This window comes from Pezoporus wallicus, unplaced genomic scaffold (genome assembly GCF_028554395.1).
Source record: "Pezoporus wallicus isolate ANWC-B61680 ecotype Strahan unplaced genomic scaffold, APGP_CSIRO_Pwel_v1 contig_5069, whole genome shotgun sequence".
Classification (NCBI taxonomy): domain Eukaryota; kingdom Metazoa; phylum Chordata; class Aves; order Psittaciformes; family Psittacidae; genus Pezoporus; species Pezoporus wallicus.
In genome coordinates this window covers 4,113,628-4,138,435 of record NW_026642361.1, presented here as the reverse complement: position 1 = coordinate 4,138,435, position 24,808 = coordinate 4,113,628, and the positions used below count along the sequence as shown (strand labels likewise).

General features: G+C 38.2%; 1 protein-coding gene across 1 annotated transcript in view; it reads right to left on the bottom strand.

The window, feature by feature from the left end:
- Nucleotides 1–432: 432 nt before the first annotated feature.
- The window catches only part of LOC130610014 (acidic proline-rich protein PRP33-like), a 32,228-nt gene continuing 7,852 nt past the window's right edge, over nucleotides 433–24,808 (bottom strand). Inside the window, exon 2 of the mRNA XM_057429547.1 lies at nucleotides 433–1,259. The gene's annotated coding sequence lies outside the window, so the exon portion shown is untranslated. The remainder of the gene's footprint in view (nucleotides 1,260–24,808) is intronic.

Sequence of the window (24,808 nt, the reverse complement as noted above, 5' to 3'; positions counted from 1 at the left end):
ATTATGTCAATTTACAGCCCTACAGGCACTTCCAAGAGCATAAAGGTTCTCCTGGAAATATGGCTGGGACTTCTGTGTATTGACAGCATATCTTGCACACCACCAAAGAGTTTCTCTTCAAAGTCCTCATCTAATTTAGAAGAATTGGTAGAGAAATACATATGGTCACAGTTGCTTTTAACGAAAAAGCACACGAGGTCATAAGGGTCACATTTGGCAAGAAGAACAGGGAGACACCTCTAGCCTTCAATGCAATAAGGCAAAAAATTGTTCTACACCGTGTTTACTTAGATGAACTCTGAAAAGAAACAGAAATGAAACTGGAAATTGTTAAGCACAAAACCAGTCAATAGCAAGATAGAGACTCAGGGCAGTGATGAAAGATTGATTTTTGTCCGTCTCCCCCCCCCCCCCCCCCCCCCCCGCCATGCTGCGGCTTAAATTTACAATTTGCTAACATAGTGATTAGACACCAGGTAGACTCCAACAAGTATGATTCACACTAAAGCAGTGTTTTGATAGAAAAACACTATATAATTTAGATTATGGTGTAAACATCCAGTCTTTCTGTATGAATCCACCCATGAATTCAGGTGCAACAGAAATTATAACTGCAAATAAAGAACTCTGTCCCAGCCATAATCAGTCCCTTAGAAGGCACACAAAGTCCCCTTCCTCCTAATATCCCAATTTGAAAATGCTATGAACTATATCAAATTGAGAACAGAGGTGGCAGTCCTCAAATTTCAATTAAAGAGTTCCCACTTCAGTAGTCTTGCTGGAACAATAAAGTAGTTTGAATGCAAGCTTCTTCGTTTAAGCTGAGCTTGCCTCACATCCTGAGATATCGTTGATTGCTAATAGTTCTCCCACTGAAAAATGTGTGAAGGCTATGCTTAGAAATCACCAAGAGATAAGCTTATGATCAGCAGCCATTTTGAGACCACTAATTTGTTGTTTTCAAATCACTTACTTTATTGCATTAGGAGCTATAAATAAATGAGCTTGCATTTGCTAGACAGATTATAAATGAGATGAAACTACAGCTGTGACTGTCTCTTCTATAGCAACCAACTGACAGCTCCACCTTCTTCCCCCAAACACTCCACTTCTCTCAAACTGGACCACATTGACAAGAGCAAAATCCCTAATACTAACAAGCTCCACCTAGTAGCCAGGGTGCTGGATGCACTGTCAGTTTGGAGATGGCTACCTCTTGTTTTGGTTCATTTGTCACTGAAGTAAAAGCAAACTGGAATCTGCCAGATAATCAAACAAACGCTTGCAAAGTAACATTAAGGAATGTTACTGATGATGAAACTTTCTTCCTGGTATAGAATTCATTCTGAGGAAACCTATGCATTTTGCAAAAGTCAGCCACAAAAGCACAGAAGCAATTATTTAAAGATTAAACTAAATTTAAAACCTGGAACACAAAGCATTCCTGTGGCTTCATTTGGAAGGGTTTGCTTCTAATTCATGATTCACAGGGGAATTGGTATTTCTTATTGTCTGTGTACTATCTGCAAGTAAGAGCTATGAAAAAGAGTAATAAGCTATTTTCTTCTGGCAGACCCTGGAAGTTTATAAGTAGGCATCATATGAGGACTCTGTGAATTTTAATCCAGTTTGCATCCTATAAAAATAGCAGTACTTCATCCCTTACGAGGCTTCACCGTATTATGTTGCTGATATAGACTGAGCTGTTGAGGAGAGTGTTTAAGGAGAACCATTTAGTGAAACTCGAAAGAGAAATGTATTTTCTCTGAACTGAGAACATGAACAACTTGAAGACAGAAGAATATAGCCAGAAAAGGCAAAAAACTGAGAGTGACTAAGACAATTATGAATATTCACTCCCCAAAGGAGCTGCAAAAACCCAGCAGTATCTTTACATATTATTTTTACATTATTGTGGTATTTACTCTTAAAAGAGTGAGTTTCTCTTAAAAACTGTGAAGAGAAATCACTTTGCCTGCCACTGAAAAGACCTATTCGGTTAAAAGCGTTGTCTGCCAGATATTTTTAAGACAGCAGAAAGTTGTATAGCTAATATTAAAATTGTAAGGAAGTTTGACACTGACAGCACAGTTGCTGATGCTGTTAATGTTAATGCATTTAACGTTAATGCATTTAACATTAATTCTTAACATTAAGGAAAGCTATGTTTATAAATTAATGAAAAATACAGATGATGCCCATCTCGTATTCCAAATACACAGCAAAATACGCTTTAAAGAACATGGTATATAATATCTTTGTTACATTATATTCAAAATTACAAGGCTTCTCATAATTTTTTCTTTATATGTTGATGTATCTCAGGGGCAGATACTCTTTAAATACATGGAAATCTTGAGGTGAGTCCCCAAAACAGATTTCTCTCTCCACCAGGCACCTGGAAAGGTCTTCTGCCATTTTTTGAACTAGCATGTATGTGTTCATGTGTTATGTATTCACCAAGAGTGACATAAACCAGAAAATAGAAGACCACTTTCGGTGAACTAGTTTTAATTACACATTTTCACAATCTGCTTCTTATGACATGGTCTTCTATGGTCATTGGTATTTATGACATCATGTAATCAGTGAAATAACAAACTAATGACAAAGTAATGAGATCTTCTAGTTAGAAAGCACTAGGATAAAGCACTCCAGTCAGTAGAGGGGCATTAAGATGGACAGCGGGCTGGAGCACATGATGTACGAGCAAGATTCCGAGACAGCTGGGTCTGTTCAGCCTGGACAAGGCAGCTATGGTAAGGAATTAAGACTGCACACAACTACCAAATGGGAGGGCATAGAGTAGACCTAGGAAGGTTTTTTTGGAGCTACATGATGAAAGGGAAAGAAGGAATAGATACAAATTGCAGAAAGTGAAATTATGGTTACATGTAAGGAAAAAACTTTTCATAGTAAGAGCAGTCAAACACTGAGAGATATTGTCCAGAAAGACTATAGAATCTGTATCCTTGGAGATGTTCAAACCCAGCTCAGACAAGGCCCAGGATAACCTAATTCAATTTTAAGTCCTACTTCTTTGAGTGGGACTTTGTACATGACATCCACCAGAAGTCCCTTCCACTCTAAACTGTTTTATAGTTGTATGAACCCATTACTCAAGGGTTGAAACCTGAGAAGATGTGAGAGGCACATATTTTTGTCTGAAGAATATTGCACGCTAAGAGATTCAACAGTATAGATATACACGGAGCAGTGAATGCTCCAGCCCTGGCAGCGTTCATGGCCAGGCTGGACAGAGCCTTGAGCAACCCGTTCTAGTGAGAGATGTCCCTGCCCATGGCAGGGGGGTTAGAACTAGATGATCTAAAGGTACTTTCCAACCCAAACCATTCTATGATTCTACATGATTCATAACTGAATAATGTTCCATCTTCAAACTTTATCTTTCAATTCTAAAGCTTGTTGACTTTGTCACATTAATTTCTATTTCAAATGTGCTCGATAAAGCACTTTCTTTGTGGAAACAGACTTGAACACACAGCAAAAAGTTGTTAAATATTGAGTCGTTTATAGCCAAGTAACAAACTGCGATCAACTTCAGTTGTACATGCACAAGAATGTTATGAACAGAGGCATAAAAACAAAGACGTATTGAATCGCACTGAAATTTGTGATTACAGTTTCCAACAAAAAAAATTGAAGCTGTTGACAATTGAATTATGGTAGAAATACACAGCTGAAAGCTGCATAATATGCTAATTGAAATGTTATTTTTCCTAAAATTTTTCTTAAACTAAAATACCTCTTCTCCTCATGCAACTTCTTTATGACTACTAAAAAACAGTCATTCAAGTTTGACATCACTGTGGTCACTTTTTTATTGAATCTGTTTAATACATTATGGTACCTCTTAATGCTAAGGAAATGATGACTATACATACCTGTCAGGAAATGTAGTCTAAAGGCAGACTAGGACTACTGAATTCCAATGAATAGGTCTAGTGTGCTCTCTTTTGTAATGCAGCTCAGAGCTGCAGTAGCTCAAGATAAATTCCTTGTGACAACATAAGGATTGAAAATGAGGCATTTTAATTTAGGAACACCCAAATATTTTATTTAAATTGTAAATTTTTTTTAGTCTTTTTCAGTATTGGGCATTCAGTCTTGGTGTAACATACACCCCAAAAATATACACAGTAAAATTTAGGATTTTAGGTTGTAACAGAAGCAGCTTATTCTGGTGGTCAGCACTCAGTCAAACAAATAACATTTACCCTGGACAAGAAAATCACAAATTAGCATCCCAATTTAGAACAGGGGATTTCCTACACGAAATAATGTAAGTACAGTGCAGGATGACTGCTTCCTGCCAAACCCCAAACCTCTACCCAAAAAGGGCTTTTTCTGTAACTGCCATCTAAAAAAAAAAAAAAAGAAAGTAACATGAGTCCATTTTATGGAAATGGTCTTGTTATTATTTAATCAGGCCAGCATCTAAGAAAGTGATTCATGAACTGCAGGTTGAAATTCAATAAGCAGTTCATGAATGTCCAAGTTGAGAAAATCTGAAGGAAAGAAAATGGAGAAGGAAACCCCTTCCCCATAGGACTTAGTGAACACTCTTGTCCATGACGGATGCTACCTAATTTACTTTAAAGCACTTAACAGCTCCTCAGTTCCTTAGCTTATTCAGTGTTCACTTACAGAAATAGTTGGGCACAAGTGATGCATTATGCTAAGCACGATATAAATCCATAGCAGAAGGAGAGATAACCAGTAGCTTAGAGAAATTAACTGCACAAAGGAGTTGTGAAGGGAGCTAATTGGAATTTTGGAAGGATTGTAAACAAGCCAGAAACTTTCTTCCAAAAAAGGGATAAGGATCAATGCACTGGAATAAAGCTACCTCATTCTCCAGGAGCCTTTATATTCATGCCAAAGATGTTTGGTTTTGTCATCCTTAAGTTCCTGACGCCAGGGCCAGGAAAAATGCCCTTTATTGATCTCTTTGTGAGATGTCCGTCAGCTTGTGTAGTTAGGTATGCACTCACAGAAATGCACACACACACAACCATATGCATTATGGGCACTTGCACAGCATTTGAGATTCCACATTCACCTTAAAAATATCTTGTAGTCATGATCCTCAGAAAGACTATTATTGTAACGTTTCCGCAGGGTGATCTTAGTAAGACTATTAAACAGTTGTAATTAGCTGGAGCTTAAAATAAGCAAATGGAGGAAGAAAATTTGCACTGCAGTTTAGTTTGATGTGCAGAATGAGCCCAGACAGCTACAGCATCCTGATTTGTAGAAGAGTGATACTGATTTCCCAGGGAACAAAAATGCTGCACCCACCTTTCTTCACTGGCTGTTACTACTATTCTCCCAGCCAGTCAAGTTAAATGGAAAAGGAAGATGGATGAAGAAGGTAGGTGGACAAAATACTGCTGGATCAAACGGTGCAGCTCAAATTCTCCCCATATCTTATACCTGCATTTTGCTTGAAGACACGCATGGCTCTTTAAATAAAAAAGTCATCTTTGTAGAGAACCTAATTGCTTTGCTCTTAAGCTGCATAATTTTTTTTCTTCCTGCTTTCATCTACCTTTCTTATATCAAGCATAAATGTGATTCCATCACTTTATCAGGCACAGAGCTCTTAGTGCTATTTATCAAGACAAAAAAAGCCTAGAAGGTTCAAAACACATTTTCCATGTTATTATTGTAACCTCAATAACAGCAATATTGTACAGTATAGTACTGTTAGATGGAATTTCAAGAAAAATTTGATGGTTTTTATCCCAGATCATTTCCTAACTATTCTTGCTGCAGGGGCATGTGAAACTTTGAAACATATGTGTTTTTCTGAATAAGATGCTAATGGTGCTGCTAGTACTGATGTGATTCTGAAAGGTGGTGACAGAGTGTTGCTAGTGAATAGAAAGTAGGCAGGATAAAAGATGCCATGTAACAGGGACTTTGTATAAAATGAAAAATGAATACTATGGAAAAATCATTGGGTTTCTTTCACTTTATGCCTTCTTTAAGATAAAGTCATGTTGACAAATGACAGAAGTCAGCAAATGCTCACTGTATACTTGTGATTTAATAAAAGATAGAGATGATTCAATGTGATCTTCCCCAACTTTGTAAAATCATTGGGTTGCCTTACAGATCATCAGTACATGTAAGTGTATTAGCTACTATAATTATAAGCACTCCCAAGGGTATCTGATAATTTGCCTGGAAAAGGGTCACTTTACATATCAGTGAAGCCTCTTTTTGATGGTTTCAGGCTATCTGCACAGTGAAAGAGTTTCAGCTAACTGTTTCAGGTTAGGTATAAACTCAGTTGCTCGTCAAGAAATAAAGAAAGGGTCGCTCTTAGGTCTCCAAGGCCCTGTAGCTGGTCATTGACTGGGAGGCTGATAAAAGGTCAGTACAGAACACAGCTTGCAGCCATAACTGTGAGGAATAGCAGTGTTATTCTAAGTGAAAGTGGGTAGTATAAGTATCTTCTGCTGTGGGTTAGAGAGACCCATGAACCTGCTGGGATATAGGGAGAAGAGAATTCAGGAAGGCCCATCTAAAAAGGCCCATGACAGGAAATGTGAAGGATCTCTTCAAAGGAAGTTTTGACTTAATACTTTGATATGAAGGTAGGGGTAAATGGGAATTAAAGTAGAGCAAAAACTGTAGAACTAGAGAGAATTTTTGTTCTACCAAGAATTTCTTTACTGCTGAAAGCAAAGGTCAGACATCTTCATGACTGGACTGAGAACTGCACTCACAGACACTGACAGAGCACTTTTAGAGCAGAAGATGGAAGTGTCTGTGCCAAAGTGGTTGTGCCACATCCTCATCAAGAAGTCAGTGCAAGTCACTTCCTCTGAAAGAAACATCTAGCAGAAAATAGCTTCATAGGGACATGCTTTTGCAGAGTTGTCAAAGTTTTGTATATACACATTGTGTATTTTTACCTCCCAATATTTTAGTTGTAATAAATGGAATAAGTTAGGCTGTTATTCATATTCAGCCAGCTCTTTTATTATGTCATACAGGAATACAACTGAGTATCCCTGAGATACTAACTAACCCAAAGTGCAAGCTGTAGTTTCTAAATATTTGACTACAACAGCAGGCAGCTTTATTGAGACAAGAAGAAACTTGTTTAAGACCAGAGAAAAGGATATTGTAGTGAGATGTGTGATTTACTTCTGTAATAGGATGACAGCTGCAAGCTTGAAAGATTCTTGCTATTTTTGTGTGTGGACTTGTGTGCCTGTTTTACAGTTCCACTGAATTAACTCATCTGACTGAAGGATCAGGATCTAAATCTGACAATTACAGAAAAAAATATAAAATAAAAGAAAGAGATATAACAAGAAAATTAGAAAATTCAATAGATTATTTCAGTGGTATTTATTAGTCTGAGATTAGGAACACGACCACTATGGTAAAAGGTGGCAAATGATAAAGAAGGACTGACTGGGGTTCAGGAGGTGGGAAGCTCTGCCTGAGTACTGTTGGCTGAGACACCACGTACTAGCAGGGGAAATAAGATGTGTGCATGAGTGGTGCTGTTCAGAATCTTCAAAGTGATGACAGAGTGAATGTCAATCACTTACATGAAAAGCTATAACCCATTTTCCTTATCATATTCATAAAAAAAATGTGGAAACTTCCTATTTTGCAATCTCCAAATCCAACCTTATTATACAGGGACTGTCACGCTGAATAAATCAGAGCTGTTTAAAACCCTGTAGGCTGTTCACACAGCTCAAGGCCACCTGTTCTTGGTTCTGGTGCCTTTCTGTGACTTGCTGTGAACACAGCATTCCCAAGGTCAGCAGCTGTAAGACTTGGTGGCCTGGCTGCCCTCAGTTACATGCAGTCATGGTCAGATTACATTACTGCTCACACAGTGGCCTTGCAGGTCCTCAGTGAATAAATGTTCTTTGCAGATAGGAGCTCTATATTCTGGGACACTGCATTTATAAAGCAGTCACTTACTCCACGCTTACTTTTATGTATGAATATATAATCAAGGACAAAAAGACCGGTGATGCAGTTTAAAAGCTACAGCAAGAGAATCTGTGCCACAGGCAGCAGCAGGGCAGCCTTTCTATCTAGGTTTCTGAAGGCTGCATTGTAAACTTATAACCTAGGAGAGAGATGGAGCATTTCTGTTAAATGCACTCCTCACTGGTAGGGCAGAATTCACTTAACTCTGAACAAGTGAATTCCTATCACTGAAATTAACTCTGCAGCAAAGAGACTTTTAGGGTATGTTTTCAGTGAAGAGCTGACACAAGAAAGAGGTCATACCACTGACTGCGCCTCCAGCAGAACAGAACGATTGTGCAACGACTTCCTGAAGTGCAACCAGCTCAAGTTAAAAACATCATGCTTAAAGAAAATGTTTTTATGCATAATTCTAGCCAGACCTGAATTCAGTTATAACTTAACACTCATCCTGAAGTAAAAAAGAATCAAGAACCAACCTACATTCACCTTTTTGTTTGCAGAACATCAGATTTCATGTTTCTGCTAGCTGCTGTATTGTGAAATGAATACGGACAGCACCAGCTCTTTGTTGGTGCTCCCAAGACAGGAGGCACCAGCTAAAAGACCCTGATGACATATGCAAGATCCCTTCTTACTTTCTTGATGAGCAGCTGAGCTCTTACTTCAGCTGAAACAATCAGTTGAAACCCTATGTGCCAATAGTCTGAAGTCATCAAAATGAGATCTCGTAAGTGTGCTAATTAAAATGGCCTTTTCTACCTGAACAGTTTAGCATTTGGGAGAGCTAAAGAGGTGGGTTCTATTACTAAAATAGTCATAGCATATGAAGTTTGGTAATGGGGAAGTAAAAACGGGAAATACATTTATATCTAGCCTCAGTATTTCACAGAAATGTTAACGATTAAGTACTATTGCTATATGCTCCGATTTTTGCCTTGCCCAAAATATCTAACCAATCTTTTTCTTGTTCAGTCTGATCTGGTATGAGCGTCAGGTCCTAGTGCATATGTTACGGGCTTTATTGGCACTGTAAAGCTGGCAAGTGAATCCAGTCAGATTCACAAGCACTATCTTTCTGACTCCAGAGCAGCTGTATACTGTGGGCAGACTGTTCAAAGAACATGTAAACTACTTACGTATCCAAATGGGAAGTAAGATCCATGCCAATTTAGCATGTGGTTTGTGAAACGCAGATTAAAATAAAAGGTTGAAGATGGGCTTCTGGATCTGAAGCATCCCGGTGAATATAAAGATATCTGAAAGAACCTCTTTGTCACCAGCTCCAAACACTGCCATTACAGCAAACATTTTACCTTGTCCCAGATATATCATAGAACTCCATCTTCCTGGAAAGGCTGTTCTAGGTCCTTGCTAGTCTATTCCTTGTCTGTTTGGCTTTTTTTTTTTCATCGGAAGATTTTAACCTATTGTTGGTTCCATTCATTAATGAAGTTATCAGAGAAAAATCAGACCCTTGGAAATACTGCTAAAAAACTTCCTCCAGCCTATTGCTGTTCGTCATCACTACTCATGTCTATCTGGCTTGGATAGGTCTTTTAATTTGCTTTCAGTTTACCTTTTGATGGCTGGCCCCTCCAACTTTACTGACAATTTTACATATGACTCAATTACCCAGTGCTTCACATATTAATACAGTTAAGATCTCTCGTGTTAAATTTGCCTGGAAAACACGTTATCAGTTCTATGCTTGCAAAATCTACTTTTGGTCATTTCTTGTCATATTTCACCAATTTTCTCTTACTCCTAATGTCTCTAATGAGCTTTCCTTCACCATTTGTTCCAGTATCTTACATGCAGACGGAACAGCAACTTTGCACTTGCCTGAATTATATTTATTCATTATTGAAAATATCACTACTGCTTTTTCTATTCTACAGCCATATAGTAACTCTTCCTACTGGAAAGATTTGTTAAAAATACATGCTATCGAATTTGCAAGCTCATATGGTATTTCTAGCAAAACTGGTGGAATGTACCTATAACCATTTTCCCTGCATTCCCTTCTAGATTTGCCCTGTTTATAGCACAGTCCTGTTTTGGAAAGTAAAAAAAATTCTTTATGCTACCAAAGGCATCATGCCAAAGCTCTCATTTTCTTCCTACTGTACAAAACCCCAGGTATGTCTGTTCTCTTTTTACTTGTATTGCTGAAGAACGTTTTATTATTTTAATATATTTCTCAAATCCATTCTCGTCCTTGCACTTTTTGAACTCTTAAACAAGTATTTCTTTGCCAATCAGTCCTTCCTCCATTCTGAATATGCTTTCTGTTTGTTCTGAAGTGCCTTTCATGAAGTAGTCAGCCAGTCAGCGGGTCTGTAGCTTGCAGGTTTTTAGCCCCTGTGTTGTTTGGAATATAAATTTTTAACAGTTTTACATCCATTGCCTGGAAAGAATTTAAATCTTTCACATGCAAGTCCTGGTGTCTTCAGCCTGGTTGTTAATACTGAGCAACTTCTTCAGTATATCGAAGTTTATCCAAGTTTGACCTGTTGAAAAAGAATACATTTTTAAATAAAATTTTCTTCATCTTTCCGTGCTTTTTGTTTTCATCTATGAGTACAAAATGATTCATGCCTTTATCATACAACCCGAGATTATTTTACACAGCTAGTTTTTCTGTGACAACCTTGCTGCTTACTGGTGCCAGCTCAGAACACCTTCTCTTAATTCATAGACCATCTGACCAACAAAATTAAGGAATCTTTAGTAAGTGATCATCTTTGTTCTGAAAGGTTTGGCATTGCAAATCATTGGCTTTCAGGTTTGGCAGTGTGCTTTAATGTTGAGGGGAACCATGAAATAAGAGGAATGACTCAGCTGTCAGGAACTCCTCTATTTTTTAGGCTATTTGCTGGAGCTTTTTGTTTTTAATAGTGTTCCACAAATTAGGAATTTTGTTGTCAGAAAGAATACATAAAGTGTGGGTTGTTTTTTGTTGCTTTTTTGTTTTTGTGTTTTTTTTCCTATTTGCACTGATTTCAAAGCTGAAAACAAGTGTTTTGAGGGCTATTTCATCTATTTCAGCTTTTCAACACCCTAAATGGAATCTTTTCCTTCTTTGTGAAAATCACACATTCAATTAAAATTCATTAATTTACTTATATCATTATTTGTGACTTGGCTGGATAAAATATTTTGAAAATACTATTGAAATTCTTAATTTGATAAAAGCACCCTGTTATAAATGGTTCAAACTGGTGATTCAGAGTATCTTTTAACTCTTCAATTATGTTTAACTTTTCAGTGTTGTTTAACTTTACTAGCTGGTACTCATTAAAACATTATCTAACTACTCTTTTTCTATCATCCAGGATGCATACCTGAGTTATGAATTAATCATTAATAGTATGAGTTAATTTTATGGAAATTCAAACAATTTATTTTTGCTTACTGGAAAAGACCTCTATAAACTGCATGTAAAAGGCTACTGAAGCCTGATTCTTCACTGCTTTCTTTGGTATAGCTGTTCAAAACACATGTAAAGTATGAAACCAGCATGATAACATTTAGCATTCCCTTTGCACTCTCTGCACAGTTGATCCTGCAAGACTCAAGGATTTAGATAATTTAGGTTGTAAGAGATAGGCACGAGTTAAAAAGGTATCTTTTTTTTTTCTGAGGAAAGTGAACATAAAGAGAACCCTTAAGTTAAAAAACAAAAAACATTTTAGAGAGATTGGTGGTTGATAGTTGCCAAATAATATCATACATTTTCTACATGCATTTCTGGCACCTAGGTTGTAACTAATTCTATAAAACAAAATGAAAATGGAAAGTCATATAAAAAATATGTATCAAGCATCAGATAACCCTTGTCTTGTAGGAAAGGTCTATTAATATGAGCATCAGCCCTGATTTCTCCCTGTTCTTTGCATCCAGAAGAATCCCAGACAGCGTCAGGCTGTGATTTATCTACCTTAGTAGTTCTCCTCCTGTTCCCTTACAACCAGGCCTGTTGTGCACTGCTAGAGCTGAAGGTCATCAGTTTAGCACATGAATAAGATTTGATTATATTTTTTTACACAGGCTATAAACCTGTCCATTCTGTTTTAAAAACCCTTTTAGTACTCAATTTGCTTAGCTTTCGCTGAATTGAGTTACCTGCCTGAAATATATAAAGTAACTGGGGTTAGAACAAGAGAGTAATTTTTATTTCTTCACTTTTAAATGCAAAGATCTCTTACTTTCTTGAAGTAATTCTTCATTAGAAACATGAGGATTTGGTGCAGAGTTTCCCCTCAGTGTTGTCCCTGAGACTTTTAATCGTGCACCAACCTAATGTTACTTCAGTGGATTGTGTAGGATATTATCCTTCTTTGCAGTTCAGTCATGGAGTCTTGCTGGCAGGCACAGGTGAATGAGTTACAGGCAGCAGTTGCTGGTTTGCCAGGCAGTTCTGTTGAAAGAGATGGAAACTGTAGGGCAATGCATGCCCACTAAAATAAGCTAAAATCATTGGGGGATCTCTAAACAGAAGCCTGCTATATAGAAAAAGAGACGGTCTTGAAATAAACTCTAAAAGGCTCCTAGCAGCCAGCATGCAAGTGGAAGCCGTCTTCCTTTGGAAGTTTACATAATCGTTTAATTTAATGCTTCCTGTGGTGTTTCCCAGCCACTGCTTTAGCTCTTTGATCATAATACACTAGGACAAATGTCAGGAAATATGAGTCTACAAAGTGATGTAAATCTTGTTCTCTATCGGAGATGTGACTATGAGCATTATCTTCATGATATTTTCTTTCTTATGTATTTATTTCTTCTCTGTTTTTTTGTTTTGCTTTGTTTTTTTTTCCTCAGTCTGTGATGACAGAGAAAAGCAATGTCTTTCAAGCTAAAAACCAACATTATCTAGTATTCCAACACTGGTTAAGATTACTTCAGCTTGCATTTCAAGGTGAGGAAAAGCCATATTAGCCTGGATGTCATCTGTAAGATATATTATAGTGTGGTATTCATCATAAGCCATGTCTTTTGTCTTTCATATTGTTCTGCACTTCCTTCAGCTCCATCATCAGCAAATGTGATATGACTTACTTGCATGTTTCTGTCTCATAGCAGTCAAACATTATCAGTCAAATATGGTCATTTGTTGCCTTTTCATTTCATTTGTAGCTTTATGGCCTTATAGGCTTTGTGAATTAGACTGAATGAAAAAGTCTGGAAAATTATACATTTATGTCAACAAATACAGAAAAATTAGCATCAAATAAAACTTGGATATAAAGACTTCTTTTGTTCTTTTAAACTTTGTGTTCACAAACTTAAAGATAAAAATAATTAGGATAAAAAGCCTAAGAAGCATTCTATCACTATGGTAGCATATATTTTATATCCGTTTGGCATTTCATGTGATTACACAGAACAGTTGACGTTATCACTCTAAAGGGAAATAGTGGTGGAATGTAGAAGTCAGTGAAGCAAAGAAGAAAATGTTTTGTTACAGCTAATATTTTGTTGCCTATTAGGTGAGGAGTTTTTCTTTTGTGAGTGCAGTCCTAGCTTGCTTTTAATTAATGTTGCATTACTCTTTTTAATAAGAGCATCTATTTAGAATATTGTTAATAACAGTATCTATCTCTTTAAGACACTAAGTCTCTAGCATTAATTTAATGGAAGCATTCCAGTGGCATCTATTATATGTTCCCAGTTAAATTAGCATGATGGTCTTTTAATGGATGTTTTAATAGACATTATTATCCAGAATATTATAAAATTAAAACAGAACTCAATGGGTTCTTTTAGCTCCTGTTGTAATGTTCTGTGAAGTCACTGATTCTGAAAAATAACAGCCTACGTATTTTTAATTTAATTCAGTGGTATTTGGCAAGAGTTAAAACATGAACACACATTTATATGGCAGGAGTAAAGACAAATACTTACCGGGTTAAGATGTGACTAATCTAGAAACAATCTTACATTTAGATCTGTGGGTCAAATTCTTTAAGAGGTTCTTTATAAACATTTGTGTACCAATAGCCGTGGTCATGTTTTTTCTTGCCTGCTGATATGTGTGATGTGTTGAATTTCCTGCTGAAATCACCTGTGAAAATAATTGAGAGCCCATTTCTTCAGAGAAAGAAACCTTTTTGTAAACTACCATTTCCCGTATTTTTCAAAAAAACTAATTTTCTGTTGTTAGTTTGTGAAACTACACAGTGGGTGTGAATAGTAAGTCTCAATTCCAGCTGGGCTACTTCTAGACAAGATTCAAACTGCAAAGTATTGTAAAACTCAATAGATCCAGATCTGCCTATTAAACTTTTATTTTGGTCAGCAAACATTTGGTATGCAGGCAGAAGGATCTGAACTTTCTCCTTATTGATTTTCTATTTTTGAGCCACATTCCTGAATGTCCATATTTTATCCATGGAAAACAATTATTGTTCTTGTCAATGAAGAAGGCTGTTGGTCATCATTTTCTCATTTTGGCAGCAATTATGATTAACTTCCATTTTCTCCTCTGATCTTCTTCAATCTGATGTGGGAATGTGGGAGAGAAGATACCTGTCATAGATTTAAAAACCTTGGATAAAAGTGGCTTGTATAACTGGTTAGCTGATATTTTGAATATATCATTATCTCTTATAATTATCTTTTATTTGGGTGGACCTTTTTCTGGAACTCCCTGAGATTCTGGGTGCCATATAATCAATCTTCCATGAACCATTGTATAACATCTCAGGGTTAGCTGAAAACTTCTCTTTTAACTAAATTACTTGAATCACCAGTATTTTCTCTGAAATCCTAATGGTCTTATTTGCATACACATCTGTCATTTCACACAACAGACAATATATTAGGGAGACCTAATATGAATTTCCCATTGGATTGTCTGAAAGCATGAATCCCACCTTTGCTGAAGAAGGACTAAGCAAATCCCTTCCCATCTCACAGAAAGACTTGTCAGAAAGTGCAAATGAAAATCTCTACTTTTCACATAGCTTTCTTGCTACCTGCCTATATCCATCTGGCACTTCGTGATAAGGTCATGCCCATATGTGAATAAATGGTGTTTGCAGGTTGATCTGTGTACTTCTAGAAAAGCATGTGCAATAAGTAAAAAAACATCAAAATTACGAAGCTATAAGCTGCAATTACCAAAGCAAACATATACATCGAGAAGACAGAGGGGTTTGTTATGCTTTTTACACAGTCAGCCTTTTACAGGCATGTCTTAAACTGACGTGACGAAAATAATTCTTTGATAAACAGGAGGAACGTTTTTCCTGTAACAGTGAACTTTACACTGCGCTCTCTAATGCTGTGCAGAGAAGATTTTGTTGAAAGACCCTGCCAGGAGTTTCTTTCAAGAAGAGATGCTTTTATTTATAGCCTCCAAAATTCTCCTAATGCAATGGGGTACAAACATACTTGAAAGGAGACTTCATGATAGTATGGGAAAAAGATGTGAATGACTGCTGTGCTGAACTGGTTTGATTATACCGTAAAGCCCTTAAAAGCTGAGTTTAACATGTCTTTTGGGAGAAAAAGGGAAGTTAAAATAGGCCTTCATAATAGGCCTATAGAAGATAGGAAGAAGCTGGTTACCACACGTGCCAGTTTGCCTGTGCTTTTATTTTAGTTTGGATTAAAATAGCTCACATTTGTGAATCCAGAGAGAGAATGAAGTCAACACAAGAGTTCAGCATTTCAAATAGATGACAAACTTCTAAATTTCCATTTACCAGCTTTTCCACTTAAGAAAAGGAAAACTACTTCAGTCAATATCAGCTGCCCAGGTTATGTGATGACAAGTCCTCCTCTGTTTTCCAGCCCTGGACCTGCAGATGAAGAATAGCGCTGCACCTAGGGTAGATAGGCATCAAGGGGGAGTGGGGAGCCTGCATCTCCCCAGTTGCCTCTCCATGTTTCCTGGATCTGTCTCTGATACCAGACAGATCATATATACAGTGCCAGGGTGAGTGATGGCCCAGAGCTTCACAGAAGTGCCAGCTGGAGTATAAAAATCCTGTTTAGCAAGGCTTTTGATGTTACTCACTTATTAGAAAGGAATGGGTCTATTGAAACTGAGAGTCTGTTCCTGGAACTGCCACATAGCTTGAGACAGGCAGAGAGCATGGGGAGCTAGGTACAAATGCCTCCCCTGTGTAGCACGGAAGAAGCTGAATCCCTCCCATTCAAGATTTGTTCAATTGAAAAATATTTGATGAATAAGGGATGATGACCTCTTCGCTTTGCTGAGCAGGACACTTGCCTGAAATGCAGATGACCCACATCCAGTTTTCAATTCCAATTCAGTTCCAAATTGGATGGAACTGGGACTTGAACTTGCAGCCTCAATTCCTGAGTGCCACTAACTTAAAACCTAGTAGCTAGAAGAGCTCTCAGGATTTTTTTAATTGTAGTTTTGTTATAGGGATTCCAAATTGGAGCCCGTAATTACTTTCAGCTGTAGTTTCATTGAAACAAATATATTCCTATAGAATTTGATTTAAAACAGGTCAGCATTTTCTGCCAACATCAATGAATCAGGAATATTTTGGGAGCTACAGTAGAGAAAGATTATTTTAAAAAAGACAAACGGGTAGGGTAAAAGAAAATAATGGTAGGGGGTAAGAGAAAGAAGTAGATAAGCCAAAATAAAGTCCTATTTGGAAGGGAAACAAAAACTTGTCTTTCCTTTTAAAAATATCTCCACAGCATTTCAGTTTGAATGTCTGTCCCGCTTGCAGTTGCAAGGCGAACAGACCTTCTGCTCACCAGCGAGCATCAGTACAGGGACAGAGCTGCTTATTAATTCCATGAGTTATCAAAGTCAGTTTTGGATCCAGAAAGCTGCATTTATAGCCAGAAAACCATAAGAGGCTAGTTGAGGATCAAGACCTTTGATGCCTATTGTAGCAAAGCTTTCTCTTCTGTCTTTTTCCTCACCTTTTCTTTTTACGCTTTCTGAAGTAAAGTTTATTTATAAAAATGCCCTTTTGTTTTCTATACTGCCCTCAGGATTCTTTTTTATTGCACTGGCATTGTTTTGTCCAGAAGTTTCAAAATTGTTCATCAAGGACACAAACATCCTGCTTTGCTCCTTTGAACAGATGTGCTGATGCATTTGTTTTCCTCAGAATACCTCAAATTTAATCTTTTGAGCAAATCTCTTGTTTTGAGAGAAGAAATCAGCTGAAAAGGTTAAATCCCACCAGTTCCACATATGCCAGGATGTGTGGCACATTCATGCCAAACTACTAAATTACACAAAGAAGCTGCTGCACCTAGGCAAATACAGTGCACATTACTGAGATGATGATGCTGGCATAGAGAATAAGGTGTCCCCTGGGAAGGCCTCCTGGGAAATTTCCAAAATATACATAGTCATCGTGATGATTATCAGATGAAATCCTCTTATTTGGTTTTAGACACAGATTAAATCTGAGGTACCTGTTCCATACTATTAGTTTTGCCTGTACATGAAAGCATTCTGGGAAGATTAAACCAGTTTCCTGACTGTTCAAGGAAGATGCTACTATTGCTGCTGTTTTTGACTGGTCTTCTGTTTTGTTTAGAAGCTGCTATAGCCTTTCCTAAGCAATTTGGAATACTGGCTGTTCAGTGTTTATCTGAAATTAGTGAACGGCATTCTGTGTCTTTGGAGAGGTCATATGTCAAATGACTTTTTGTTCATCTTTCTTTCTTATAATGACTTGTTAATAGTTCAGTAAATGTAAATCCCTGTGTATTGGCATTGTGACTGGACTGCAGAAGATTTGAAGATCTTTAGTATTGGCAACTGCAACTGTTCAAACAAAAGATATCAAACCCTACATCCCAAAAGACTGGCTTGAAAATGAAATTTAAAAAAAATACATGACTTTCTGGATCATACTTACTCCTGCGTTATTTGACATTTGTTTTTTTTGCAAGACTTACCACATAAAGTTTTTAAGCTAGCCAAAAACGTAAAACAAGTAAATAATAAATCTGAAATGTTCATGAAATCCTGAGGCTCAGAGTGGAGCTGGGAAGAGTACTCAATGTCAAGAGAAATTGAGCTGACTGAAGCAGAACTTTTATTTTCATTTGGCATTTTACTATGGGTAAGATACAATACCAATGCATACCTTTTTTTAAAACTGTGCAATTGAAATGCGACAAATAAATGAAATGTGGTGTCTTAATTTTAATTTGGAATGTAGTGTAAACCGCATGACTCATGTCATGTTGCATCATTTCACACAACTTGTTTACAAAACAACTTGTTTTCTGCAATGATAGTATGCACAATTTGGATGACAATCATTATTAAACTGGATTATAAATTTTGACTGCAAAAAGAGAGTATCTGAATTCCATAACTGTATATCCAATTACTTATATCCCAGCTACATTACATTGATTCTGCTGTTTCTTCTCCTTTGAAAGAGGAAGATCGGCTTCAAAAGATAAGCTGACTGACTTCCAAATTACAGGCTATAAATTACAGCAAACCAAAAATGGTGGAAGACTGAAATCATGGTGGAATCAGAGAGGGGGGGATATGCAGAACAAATATCAGAAGCATACAGATGTCAATGCAAAACAGTTATGCTAAACATGTTCTAGTGATATAGTATGACTGGCAGTTTAATAATAGAAAACATCTGAGAGTTAGTATATGAGCAGGATGTCATGCAGTCCTAGCCCAACCTAGGAGCTACTGACAGCTGCTGGGAGAAGCTTCATGCAAATAAGTTTTTTAAAATGAATCTTTTCTGATTGCTATTCACGTTATAGCTGTTCTGGCAGATGATGTCTGAGGAGGGCGCGGCCCTGATGTGAATGTGATCTTTAAGCTTCTTACCCATGACTTTGGGTGATGGGAGTGGGGTTAGTCTTATTCTCCCAAGACCAGAGGCAGCAGGATGGTGCATCACCTGGAGCCCTGCCTACAGCCTACAAACCCAGCTTTGACAAAACTGTGCTAGTCAGGGCATCCTGTCACAGACATAGATGTAGTATGGAAACCTGGTCTTACAGTGTCTTCAATGCCCTCTTCCATCTCCCTACCATCTTGTATTTCCAGTACAGTTCCAGTGAGAATATGCCATTTTCAGATCAGCTATATCTTTCTTCAACTATTTAGAGACTGACAATCAGTAAGATGACTGTGGAACTCTATTGCTAGTTAAATTTGACCATGTGTAAAACTGTGGCTCAGTTTTCCATGGACAATGACCTCTCTGTAAGAACATGTCTGTGATTGGAACACAGGTTCCAACTCTTCAGTAACAGCAATTTAACCAGTTTGCTGGTTAAATTAGTTTTAACAGCAAACTGGTTCTGTCAAGATAACAGCCAATCTGAATCCTTGATATGTGAAAACAAGTGAAACCCTTTTTTTTAGAAACATAGAGCCCTTTGCTGCTGCAAGCCGTGGTTTTGTGCCTACCTACATTTGAGCTTCTATTGATTTTAAGAAAGAGCAATAAATTTGCTTTAAAACAAATTATAATAATACGGATGTAAAATTTCTTAGTTTTAATATAAGCACTGGTGTAAAGCTGAATGATGTGTTAACAGCTACCTGTCAAGAGTATATAAAAACTTATAAAGGCAATTTCTAGAAAGGAAGCTGAGATTAAGCAGTTTCTAACTATCCATATAGACTGATATTAAATTAGGCTGCTAGAATAGGATGTTCAAGTGAAGGGCCAGTATTCTTGGGGTCAATGCCATCAAGTGAATATCTGAAGAACCAAAAGCCAGTTAAAGCATTTAACTAAAAGGTTTGAATCTGAGAAGTTAAGATAGTCAAAGATCAAACTAGCTTCATGCTCCTAAATTAGTTCTAACTGGAGAAGCGTAGGTTCTATTAAACCCGCCTTGAGACCATTAAAATGCCCAAACGGAAAGCAGTAAAGACATATCCCAAAGCTGTCAGTCATCTTGTAAGCAATGGATTTTTGAGGAGTTTAGTAACAGAAAATTTAAGCTAAATAATGCAGTCTGTATCGAGTGAGTCACATACAGGAAGTCTAGTTCAAATGCAATTTAAATATTACATGCAGTGTTAGGGAAGCAAAAATGATGGAAGAACATTAGAGAACTGAGAGCAAAGTGATATAGTTAAATACAAACAAGTCATGGAAGTCAAATAAAAAACAAGCAAACAAAAAAAAAACCTTGTACTCTCACAGCCAAACATATCTTTCATATTATGAAGAACAAAGGCCAGAAATCACCTGAATTACCTTCACTTAAATAACAATACCCACATTTACACACCAATTAAAACCAGATATGGGTTCACTTATGAAGAAGTGGAAAAAGAACAGGTCATAAACACCTCAGATCTTGGATGACCTGGTTCTTTCACTAAGAACTCAGTTTTACAAATTCTGAGTCACAAAACTCCAAGATTCCCATGATATCTACAGAGAGATCTTGGTACACCATTATCAGCATAGCTGTATGTCAGCGCAACTGATTACATGATTCAGATCAGAATGTACTTCTGGAAACCTTCCCAGAAGTTTGCATTAGTGGATTCTTACTCTTCTACTTTAGTACTATAACATTATACAATGCACTAGAGGCTGAAGGCACAAAGCAAAGAAAAGGTTTAATTACCGTTCCTGTGTGGAACAATATAAATATTATGACAAGGATTTTATAAATCAAGATAAGAAAACAATAATGAAAGAAGAAAAAATACTGATGAGAAAATCACCTCAGAAATGACATCCTGAGGCAGAAGATATTGATGGCGAATAGTAATAATATTCGATCTCAGATAGCACTGATGGTTCCAGCAAGAGCTTCAGGGATTACGTTTATCAAGGTATTAGTCACATCTCTGTGGCTTATTAGGAGAATTATAATTCAGACAACTCTCCAACTCTGGCTCAGGTGGTATGATCTGAAGGCAAAGATTACTCTGCTATGTTTTCTATTATGGAAGAATACATTTGATATATTTTTTAACTAGAAGAATAAACACACAATTTTCTGCAGGAAAAGTACTACAGAAAGAACTCTTACTGAAATTGTATTAAAATCGTAGTTCTGGAACGTGAAAGACTCTTGCATATGTTAAGGTTGCTTCAGGGTATCCCAGCAACCCCTTGAAGTTAAAAAGAATAATATCGGAAAGAGCCTTTTTCATCTTTTTCCAGACAGCACAAACCCCAATTCCAAAACAAACTTTACACTCACATTATGTTCTCCTTGCCAAGAGGAGAGTCTCTTAATTGCTATATTAGCTTTACTACTGGATTTATTACTGCTATAATAGCCTACAATTTGTTTTACTCTATACTATACTGTGATAGTATATATATTTTTTGCTATTACTGCTATATTAGTTTTGCTACTTTACTATTTTATTTTACTTTATATACTATTTTTGTTTTATTTTACAAAATAGATTATTTTATTTTACTCTAATCCTGTTTTACTATCCTCCCATCTCTGTATGCGAATGACAGCTTGGAAAGGAAGTTTCCAATATATAATGAGAAGATAGTATGCAAGGAAAACGTGCTGAGATATCTGTTCCAAGCCTGGATTATATGAATGAACATGAAAAGCCTAAGTATAAATGTACATAGATATACATCGAGTTATATATTTTTGCAAAGGTGATTCATGATCTATGTTTGAACTGTCTTTGGAAGCAGTGCCTTGACGCACACTGAAGTTTTCATCCAAGGTGTGTGCACCAGCTGCATCACATTGCTGTAATCTGTAGAACGCACCAGGGAGGCACGTTGTGTCCCACGATGGTTTCCCTTCAGTACAAAATCTTAGTATCTATAGATCATTATGGACCATTATTTTGCATTTACTGAAAATATTTGTTTCAAATGCATGCTGTAATTGGGCCCAATACAGGGGTGCTTACTGCTTCCCAAAGCCCACAGCACATCACAGACACTCTGACCCTGCTCTGCAGACATCTTGCCTGTGAGTGGTCATTCATTTCCACTCCTCCACCAGGAGAACCAGGACAGAATCTGTTAGGCAAGTCCTAACCTCTCACCAGGGTATATCGGGTGATAGGGCTACACCTGAATGCAGTCTACCCTTTGCTGTCTGGCCACTTGGAACAAATTAAATTAATTCCAGCTAGCAGAACAACATCCAGGCCTGGAACAGCTGGAAGCAGGTTTTCAGGATGACGGTGAATTTCAGGACGAGAATAATCACATTTGTCCAGTGTCTGGCATACTCCTCTGAAGCTCCTGATCCAAGAAAGAAGTCATTACCCCTTCAAGCTTAGTCATTCTTCATCATTACTTCAAGCTAGAGAAATCTTCTGTCAGGATCATAGAGATGCACACAGAGCTCCTGTGTATCATCCATGACTGGTTGGTTTCAGAGGAATCCCTATGTTCCTCTGAAATTAAAACATTAAACAGCTTCCTCAGCTTTTCAGGGGTATAAATGGTGTTCATATCTCCAGATGATCACTGCCCTAGGAGATAGAGCTCTATAACAGGAGGCATGATTGTGGCCCCTCAGAGGTTGGTTCATGGCCTCCTGAAAACAGATTTCATGAAGCAGGTGTGGGAAGCTGATGCATTTTTTGGCTGGTTCTGACCAAGGATGGGCATGCATATGCACAGCCTTTCAGTCTTTCAATTTATAGCTGCGACTCTGACCCAACAACATGAATCAGCAGTGTGTCATTGCAGCAAAGAAGCCCAACTATGTCCTTGGCTGTACCAGCAACAGAAGAAGCAGGAGGTCAAGGGAAGATACCCTTCCATTTTATTCGGTGCTTTTAAGACCACATCTGGAGTATCATGTCAGTTTTGGGCACTGAATTACAAGGAAGACACTGACACCCTGGAGCGATGGCAGTGGAGGACCACCTGGATGGTTATGGTACCTTCATCCTTCAAGATACTAACAACTTGACTGTACAAAGCCCTGAGGAACCTGTTCTATCTGGATGTGCTTTGAGCATGTGGTTTCTCCCAACCAAAGTTGGTTTATAAATCCATGACTACATGTTATTAGCACCAAACCTTCCTGACTATGAAATTTAGCACCTGGATGCATCAAATACTTTTTCTCATGTAGCTCTCTAACCAGCACCAGAAGTAGGAACAGAACCTCAAATGGATCCTTTGTATACTACAGATACAGCTCTTTGTAGTACAGAACTGACAGTTAGAGATCCTTCCACAGGGATACATAGGTTGATGGGCTCCTTTTGGAGGACTATAAGATGGCCAGACATGGTATGATGCATCCATGGTGAATCAAGGCATAATATGTTAAATATGGATGACCCAGGGAATTATAGACCAGTCAGTCTTACCTCTGTGCCTGGCAAAAACTTGGAGCAGATTCTCCTGGAAGGCATGCTAAGGCACACGAAAAACAACAAGGTGCTTGGTGACAGCCAGCATGGCTTCACTAAGGGGAAATCCTGCCTGACCAATTTGGTGGCCTTCTATGATGGGGCTACAGAACTGATGGACAGGGGTAGAGCAGTTGATGTCATCTACCTGGACTTGTGTAAAGCGTTTGACACTGTCCCACACGACATCCTTGTCTCTAAATTGGAGAGACATCAATTTGATGGATGGACCACTCAGTGGATAAAGAACTGGCTGGATGGCCGCACATAAACAGTTGTGGTCAATGGCTCAATGTCCAGCTGGAGACCAGAAATGAGTGGTGTCCCCCAGGGATTGGTGTTGGGACCAGTCTTGTTCAACATCTTTGTCACTGACATGGACAGTGGCATTGAGTGCACCCTCAGCAAGTTTGCCGATGACACCAAGCTGTGTGGTTCAGTTGATAGGCTGGAGGGAAGGAATGCCATCCAGAGGGACCTGGACATGCTTGTGAGGTGGGCTGATGCCAACCTCATGAAGTTTAACCATGCCAAGTGCAAGGTCCTACACCTGGGTCGGAGCAATCCCAGGCACAGCTACAGGTTGGGCAGAGAAGAGATTCAGAGCAGCCCTGTGGAGAAGGACTTGGGGGTGTTGGTCGATGAGAAAATGAACATGAGCTGGCTTCAGTGTGCGCTTGCAGCCCAGAAAGCCAACCGTATCCTGGGCTGCATCAGAAGGAGTGGGACCAGGAGGTCGAAGGAGGTGATCCTGCCCCTCTACTCTGCTCTTGTGAGACCTCACCTGGAGTATTGTGTGCAGTTCTGGTGTCCTTAACATAAAAAGGACATGGAACTGTTGGAACAAGCCCAGAGAAGGGCCACGAGGATGATCAGGGGACTGGAGCACCTCCCGTATGAAGACAGGCAGAGGAAGTTGGGCCTGGAGAAGAAGAAGCCTGGAGAAGAGAAGGCTGCGTGGAGACCTCATAGCAGCCTTCCAGTATCTGAAGGGGGCCTATAGGGATGCTGGGGAGGGACTCTTCATTAGGGACTGAAGTGATAGGACAAGGGGTAACGGGTTAAAACTTCAACAGGGGAAGTTTAGATTGGATATAAGGAGGAAATTCTTTCCTGTTAGGGTGGTGAGGCACTGGAATGGGTTGCCCAATGAAGTTGTGAATGCTCCATCCCTGGCAGCGTTCAAGGCCAGGTTGGACGAAGCCTTGGGTGAGATGGTTTAGTGTGAGGTGTCCCTGCCCATGGCAGGGGGTTGAAACTAGATGACCTTAAGGTCCTTTCCAGCCCTAACTATTCTATGATTCTATTCTATGATTCTATGTCAGAAGCATCAGCTGGTCTCTGTACTCACGCTGTAAGATGCCTTTTCTAGGAGTGTCCCTGAAAGCTTTTACCAACATACAGACAGCACAGAAAGTCAGTATACTATGAGCCAGTGGCAAAAACTGTGAGTCCAAAACCACAACAATAATGAAATACCCAAGG